Raw genomic sequence first — 8,267 nt, forward strand, 5'->3', positions numbered from 1 at the left:
AAGCCTTTGCAAGTTATTTAATATTAAAGGTCTAAATTTTTTATCTGTAAACTTGGAATAATAACTACTTTACAAGATTGTTAGGCCTAAGATAAGATAAAAATCTTACACTGTGCATGGCAAATATATTATTCACATTCTTATTAACTATTATTATATTTATTATACTTTAGCTCAGCACAAGGAGTCATCTTCATGTTCCTTTAGGCTAGTTTGAAGAAATGTTAAGTTGTAACTATCATATCTATATTCCAGTTTCAAAGGATCTAATTTTTATAGCCTGTTAGTAAATAAATGAAATACCTTTTAATTTAACCCAAAATTATTATTTTAATTAAATTTTCAGGATAATTCCTCAACATCATATTTTACTTAAATCGCTCAAATAAAGACTTCAGATATCCATATTTCATCATAAGAGACGTTAGGTGTGTCAATGACATCCTAAACTGTTGTTCTAAAGTAGTAATTTTTAAAAATTATTCTATCTGGACAAACTCTGCAGAACCATATCAAGATTTCTACCAGTCCTGGGAAAATTTTGACTCTTCAGCCTCTGAAGCCTTTTTTTTTTTTAATTTTTTCAATTTATTTATTTTCAGAAAAACAGTATTCATTATTTTTTCACCACACCCAGTGCTCCATGCAATCCGTGCCCTCTATAATACCCACCACCTGGTACCCCAACCTCCCACACCCCTGCCACTTCAAACCCCTCAGATTGTTTTTCAGAGTCCATAGTCTCTCATGATTCACCTCCCCTTCCAATTTACCCCAAAACCCTTCTCCTCTCTAACACCCCTTGTCCTCCATGATATTTGTTATGCTCCACAAATAAGTGAAACCATATGATAATTGACTCTCTCTGCTTGACTTATTTCACTCAGCATAATCTCTTCCAGTTCCGTCCATGTTGCTACAAAAGTTGGGTATTCATCCTTTCTGATGGAGGCATAATACTCCATAGTGTATATGGACCACATCTTCCTTATCCATTCATCCGTTGAAGGGCGTCTTGGTTCTTTCCATAGTTTGGCGACCGTGGCCATTGCTGCTATAAACGTTGGGGTACAGATGGCCCTTCTTTTCATGACATCTGTATCTTTGGGGTAAATACCCAGTAGTGCAATTGCAGGGTCATAGGGAAGCTCTGAAACCTTTTGACGTCTTTCAGGGTCATAGGGAAGCTCTGAAACCTTTTGACGTCTTTCATGAATTTAAAAATATCTCTAAAGTCATTATAATAAAATAAGGATCTGATTCAACAATTTTTCTTAAAACATAAATCTGTTTTTGAAAGAGAATCTCACTGTCCCACCCAAAACATCACATGAACTGGTGATCTGGAGGTGTGACTGGGTGGCTCAGTCAGGTAAGCATCCGATTCTTGATCTCAACCCCTCTCAGGGTTGTGAGTTCAAGCCCTGCACTGGGCTTTACATTGGGTGTGGAGCCTACTTTTCAAAAAGAAGGTGATCTGGAAGGTCAAGTGGGAAAATATTCAGCACAAACTTTTTAGGATTATCTCTGGTAGTCCACCTTCCCATAAGAACATCATTTGCAAGTAAGATAGTATTTCATAATCCAAACCAATTTTGCAAGCATCTATAAGATAGATATAATAGGACACAGTCATCTTGCCCACACATTTGTGAAAATGTCCTTCTCTAGTTTAGTGCTTGGAATAAGGTACAGACACCCTAAAGGAATCCCCTTCATGCCTCACCCAATTACTCAAATAGGAGATAAAATTCAAAGAGGTGGAAGAGGCAGGGGCAGTGATGAAACTGAGAAACCACACAGGCAGATTACTGAAGGTGAGCAAAAGAAGCCAAAGCAGAAGCTTTTTCCAGCAGTGAAAGTGGACAGAGATACAAGTTATCTGCAAGGTCTTCAGGAAACATGAGTGAGCCTTGTAGAGGCCATCCAAGACAGGGACATACCGCCTGGGCAGGGCTCCAAGAGAAAAACCTGGGTAGATGACCTGGCTCAGTGAGTGAAAATCAAGCAGCTGAAAATCAGACTACTCAACTCTTCCTGTGCCTTAATCTTTATAGTTGTAAATGCATAAGCTAAACTTCACTGGCTGAGCAAAACTGATACATGCAAGCATTGCAAAGAATAAGAAGGCAGTAGAATAGAATGTTTCAGAACACAAACTCTGAGCCCGTCTGCCTGGGTGTAAGCCCTGGATCCACCACTAACAAGCTCTGTAACCTTAAGCAAGTTATGCAATCTCTCTGTGCTTCATTTTCTTCTTCTGTATAATGGGCTTCATGATAGTACTCATCACACAGGGTTGTTATGAGAGTCAAGTGAGTTGATACTGTAGAACAATGCCTGTATCACAGGTAGTCTGCTAGCTACTATCATTATCAAGAATGAAAAAAGAAGACACAGCTCTTGGCAGCAAGAATCTCACTGACTAGTAGGAAGACATACACATAAACAGGTTCTTTTAAGGAATAATAAATGCTACATAAAAATATGCACAAACTACATAGGTTCCAATATCTTATGTAACTGTGTCTTGCAGCCAGTAAGTTATGATCTATCACTGTACCCTGTGTTTCCATCTGTTCCTTATTCCTGAACAACTGGGAAGTAAAGAAAAGATGACTCAAAAAAAAAAAAAAACATACAAACTGTTGAGGGTGCAAAAGATAATGTCATTATTACTGTGTTTGACAACCAGCTCATTCAAATATTGTACCCTGTCCTCTTATTTACATTCCTGTCATTTTCTATACACAATGTGCATCCAAGAGAATTCTTTCCCTCAAATTCCAATATAACAACCTGTGGTAGTTAATATGTCATTGACATTTAATCTAATTGCTCATATGTAATGGCCATGATTATAGTTATTTTGTCCCTGACATTTATGTTGCTTGAACATTATATGGCTTAAATTGGCCCACAAGCTATAACTGTCTTCAGTTGCTATCGGTCTTCAAATTTCCCAAATTGAGAACAAAATTTCAGTACTAGGGTACTCTTTCACATGCAAACAAATCCACACACACAAGCACATATATATGCACAAAGGGGATGCCCGGGTGCCACAAATGAATCTACCCCTGCCTGGTCAATCTGTTATCATTTTTCATCATTAAATTGATTGCAGAGCAATCAGCTGGACTGATCATGTGGCAACCCAACCTGGCCATTAAGACAGCTGTGATAATCAGATCAAATGAGGGACATTCAGTTATTGTATTCATCCAGAGATGGCAGGAGTCTCCCATGTCAAAATACTTTGCAGCCCCCAGGTAGACTTTATTTTTTTATTGAAATTTTTTTAAATGAAATCCTGCTTCAAGCCTTTCACATAATTGGTATCTAATTATCAAGTTCACTCAAAGCACCACTTTTTGAAATGAACACACAGGACGTGCAATCAAAACTTGGAAGGTATGTGCTACATCTACAGAGACTCTCCTATTAAATAATGTAGCTGGAAAGAGGTGTTGCTAAGACAAGAAGGCTTTTTGGCTCCTGTGTAAAGGGCTAAATTCTTGTGGTGCTTAATTTCCCAATTCCTGATTCCAGAATCTGTGCAGCAGCAATGTCTAGTTAGCTAAGCTTCATGTCCTGCAGGGTGGTGGGTGCAGCTGGACAGCAGCAGACTGCTGGGTCAGTTTGATTGTATGGCCCAGCCTGAAGAGCCTCCTGGGACCACCAGTGTTCTGCAAATTAAACTCGGCCTGGCCTGAAGGTCAGCAGCCATCCCCCAGCAGTCACTGGCCGTCCCAGCCCACTGCCCTTGAGAAATTGGTACGCTGCAAAACATATTTGCTCAGAAACAGAGAGAAAACGATTCTTCACCTAATTACATCCATTTGGCTCTGAACAGATAGATCAGTTCTCTTTGCAGGAGGAACAAAGCAAGATGGAAAGGAATGTTTATATTTATGTTTGTTGGATCTCTCTAAAATTTTTATAAAGAAGCTGTATAGCTAAAATTAAATAATGACAGTCTTATACTTTGTGAATTGTACACACTATGTAAAAGAGGGAAAAGGAGGTAAGAGAAGTCTGGGAAGGGAGTGGGGGGACAGGATGCACCCACTGTAGGACTGTCTTACAGAAATGGCCACAGTGAATCCCCATCCACAAATAGGTCCCAACCACAAATGCCTTCTCTCTAGTCTCTACCAAAACAGCAGTCATTCTCCATCATTCAAAGGCCTTTCTGAGTGCCACAGTACAATCTTTCTCAGCTCTGCGCAATGTCTCTACTCGTTGGCAAAGACACCGGAGTTGTAGCCAGGCTACTTTGTAAGCTACTTTGCTGAGGGTTAAGTCAATGGACAGAGAAGCCCAGAGTACCCATGTTCTGAAAGTACCCATGCAGCAGCTTGAGAACCACAAACACCAGTGTGCCAGCCCATAGAGGCAAGGCTAACTGACCTCAAGTCTATTTGTACAGATTGTAAAGTCAAAAACATTCCCATTGGCCAAAGAAGCTTCCAGGGCCTTTACTAATATCTTCCCACTCAGCTGGTGTCCAAAATGAGTTCCCTCATTCTTTTTCTATACCTTCCCCATCTCCATCCTCACTATCCTCACTCCTCCAATTTTGTTCTCTTAAACCATTCATTCACACTAAAATAGATATTTTTTCAACATATTGTGTTTGGTTGTATTTTAAGTGGGATCAACATCAAAGAGATGAAACTCTGGTTGGAGTTCCAGGCCTTGATCAGGGAAGAAGTTAGGGCCACATGAGCTTTTCTGACATTCCTAAATATCCTACCCTGGTGGGAGTCACCACTTTCTCTGTCTTGTGCTGTGCCCCCAGATTATCCTACCCTGGTGGGAGTCACCACTTTCTCTGTCTTGTGCTGTGCCCCCAGATTATCCCCTCATGGTTGCCTACATGCCCATTCCTTTCATGCACAGGCATGCCGAGGACTAACTTAGAAACTACCATGAGCATAATATTTGTTTCAAAAGCCCTAAGAAAACATGGGCCTAGGGAAATAAGGCAGATAAAAGAGCTAGGAGTGAGAGCCAACTTTTACTCCCAGCTCCACTAGATTCATCTGAACATGAGTATGTTCATTATGATCTCTTTACCACACAACATCTTGCAGAAGGCAGTGGAAGCCTGTCTCAGACTTTGAAACCACCCGATTAAGGGGATAGTACAGTTTAAGAACAAAGGGATACAAAGCCCTAATGTACAGTTTAAAACATTATTATCATAGATAGTTTCTGGTCTTTGAGAGCCACAGTTTTTCTAGTTATTTTATCTTAATTTGTAAGCAGTCCTAGCTGAATTGATCATTTATTTTCAAGATCATGCTATTAGTTACAAGGTTAAGATTCAAATGGTCAAGGGAAAAGAAAAAGAAGTGAGACAGTGATAAGAAAAATGGACCTCTTGGGCGCCTGGGTGGCTCAGTGGGTTAAGCCGCTGCCTTCGGCTCAGGTCATGATCTCAGGGTCCTGGGATCGAGGCCCACATCGGGCTCTCTGCTCAGCGGGGAGCCTGCTTCCTCCTCTGTCTCTGCCTGCCTCTCTGCCTGCTTGTGATCTCTCTCTGTCAAATAAATAAAATAAAATCTTTAAAAAAAAAAAGAAAGAAAAATGGACCTCTTGATCTTTAGTAAGTATTTTGTTTGCAAAGCATGGCACATGTCATTCCAGCTAATGGTGAAAACATTATGATGTAGGGAATGGTCTTTTCACATCCAGCTCCACAGCACTGCAACATTTAGGGGCTGTCCAACTCTCCTACCATGGCTTGGGCTGAACAACTCTGGGGTTTCATTCTAGAAACACTGTCTCTGTTTAATTAATCATGTGGAGTGCCCTGTTCTTCGTGAGTTCATAGTAAAGTCTGAAAACAGAGCTTTGTCTTAGAGCTTCATGACTCTATACTTAAGAAAAGAAGCAAAATTTGATTCAAACAACAAACCACAGTTCTGTTCAGCTCAGAAAACTTGATACTAAGGAAAAAAGAAGGAAAGAACTTGAACATATGTTGTGTATATCAACACTGTATACTTAGTTGAAGCATATTAACCATTCTCCACCATGTGCTACTTGCTGAATCCATTCATAGCTCAATCCAAAATTTTATTCAATTTTTAAAAGAAAAAGAAATAAAAGAACAAAAGTGGCTTTTTTTATTTCTGTCATTAACTGTGGTAAAAGGATGGTTTTTCAGCCCCTGGATAGCTAAGGGCACTTCATAATAGAATCCAGCGCCTTTCACCCCTAAATCACTGATTTGAATCCAACCCAGGTCACTATTGACAGAATGTTATTACCTCTAGGTGCTGTCTGGTGGCCCATGTAGAATGAGTTGATGGTCTCTGTCCTGTTCCATGTGGACAGTTGCCCATGTCACCTCGTTGTCAGTTTCAAACGAGAAGCCAAGGAGTTAATGGATATGGAGCCCAAGCCCCCCTCTCACTGCAAGGTGGTGACCTCCAGGTCGGAGTGGAGGGCACTGAGTGCGATATGTGAAGCTGGGCCCTGATCTCCCTCATCACTTTCCAGGGCATCAAGCTATCTCATTGTTCCACAATTGCCTTTGTGAGGGACAAAGAATAAAAAACATGGCTAGTGCTTTAGTCAGAATTTGTTTCCATTTTTCCCAGCATGGAAGCCTCCCAGTGATGAATGGCACTTATACGAACTTTCAGTTCACCATCTGAAGAAGAAAAACAGAAATTCGTAACACCAAAGCAAAGCCAGATAAGCATTCATTTTGCAAATCAAATGCTACTGGACTATTATTGCTTTAATGTAGTAGACTTTGCTGCAGAATAAATTATCTGAATTCAACCAGAGCTATTGACACAATATTGTATTCTTTTCCAAGAGAACAAAAACACACTTTTAGAAAGAGTGGCCATCTATACTCCATATTCTATGACCACATATATTCCTACCTGGATGAACCTCAGAGATCATGTCATCCAACCCCTCCTCCCTTTTTGTCCAATGAGAAAACTAATTCCCCCATAAGAAAATATCTTGTTCAAGATCACGCAGTGGAAAAATAACACAAATAACACTAATGAGGAAGTTCCTGGACTTGTACCTCAGTGTTCCCTCACAGAGACATTTCATCTCATTTAGCAGGTGTTTATTGAGCACTTCCTGTGACCTGGGTCCAATGGTAGTGGTAGCAGTAGCAATGGTCATGGAAGTGGGGAAGAGGAACAAGAAGATGAAACAGAAACTCTCCCAGCTCAGCACTAAACACAGAGCCTAGCACTGTGAGATGTCATTAACAAGAATGGAAGGATGAACAAAAGTATACACATTAAGTCTGTTTTGTTAGGTTTTGCCAAAAACCTGAGGCAAAGATCTGAGTGAAAATAATTTATTTGGGAGGTGATGTCAGGAAGCAGTGATAGAAGAGAAGGGACGAGGAGAAATGCATACAGAGTATGATGGCAAGCAAGCTGTTGCTGGGGGCATTAGGGCTCCATTCAACTAGGGAGTCATATCCCTTGATGGTGAGAACATGATTTGGGGCTGACCCACTAAGAGATGAGGAAGCTGGGGGATCTGCCTACCAATTCATCACTGATCGAAGGCTATACAAGCTGAGTGTTCACTCCCCGGCACCTCTGGCCTGCCTAGTGGCAACCAAGCACACTCCTACTGTCATATGTAATCCTCAGATAGAGGGTCAGAAGTTCTGGCAGCAGGAAACCATCAGCCTTTACAGAAACTTTGAGTGTGGAAAGGTTGTAAGGGAGGGACCATGATATGGGGAAACTAATATTTATTAAGTTCCAGCTATGTGTCAGCCTAGACCCTTTCCTCATAACAGTCTTGAGGGGCAGGATTACCCCCATTTTAAAAATGATGAAACTGAGATACAGAGAAATTTAATGAGGGCCCGAGGGCAACTGTATATAATTGAACTAAGGTCTGTCTGACTCCAACTGATCTTGTTAAGAATATCTCTAACACTGGTACACTTGGGTGGTACAGTTGGTTAAGCATCCAACTCTTGGTTTCAGCTCAGGCCATGATTTCAGGGTCCTGGGATCGAGCTCTGAGTCTGGCCCCCCACTCAACAAGGAGTCTACTTGAGATTCTCCCTCTCCTCCTTTCACCCCCTTCTGCTCATGCTCTCTCTCTCTCTCTCTCTCTCTTTTTCTCTCTCTCTAAAATAAATAAACGTTTTTTTAAAAAAAAAAACTATATCTGACATTTAAAAGACAGTCCATAATACAGAACAAAGATGGAGGTTTGTTAAAGAAATACAACATGGGGGGCGCCTGGGTGGCTCA

This window comes from Neovison vison, chromosome 13, assembly GCF_020171115.1.
Source record: "Neovison vison isolate M4711 chromosome 13, ASM_NN_V1, whole genome shotgun sequence".
NCBI classification, from domain to species: Eukaryota; Metazoa; Chordata; class Mammalia; order Carnivora; family Mustelidae; genus Neogale; species Neogale vison.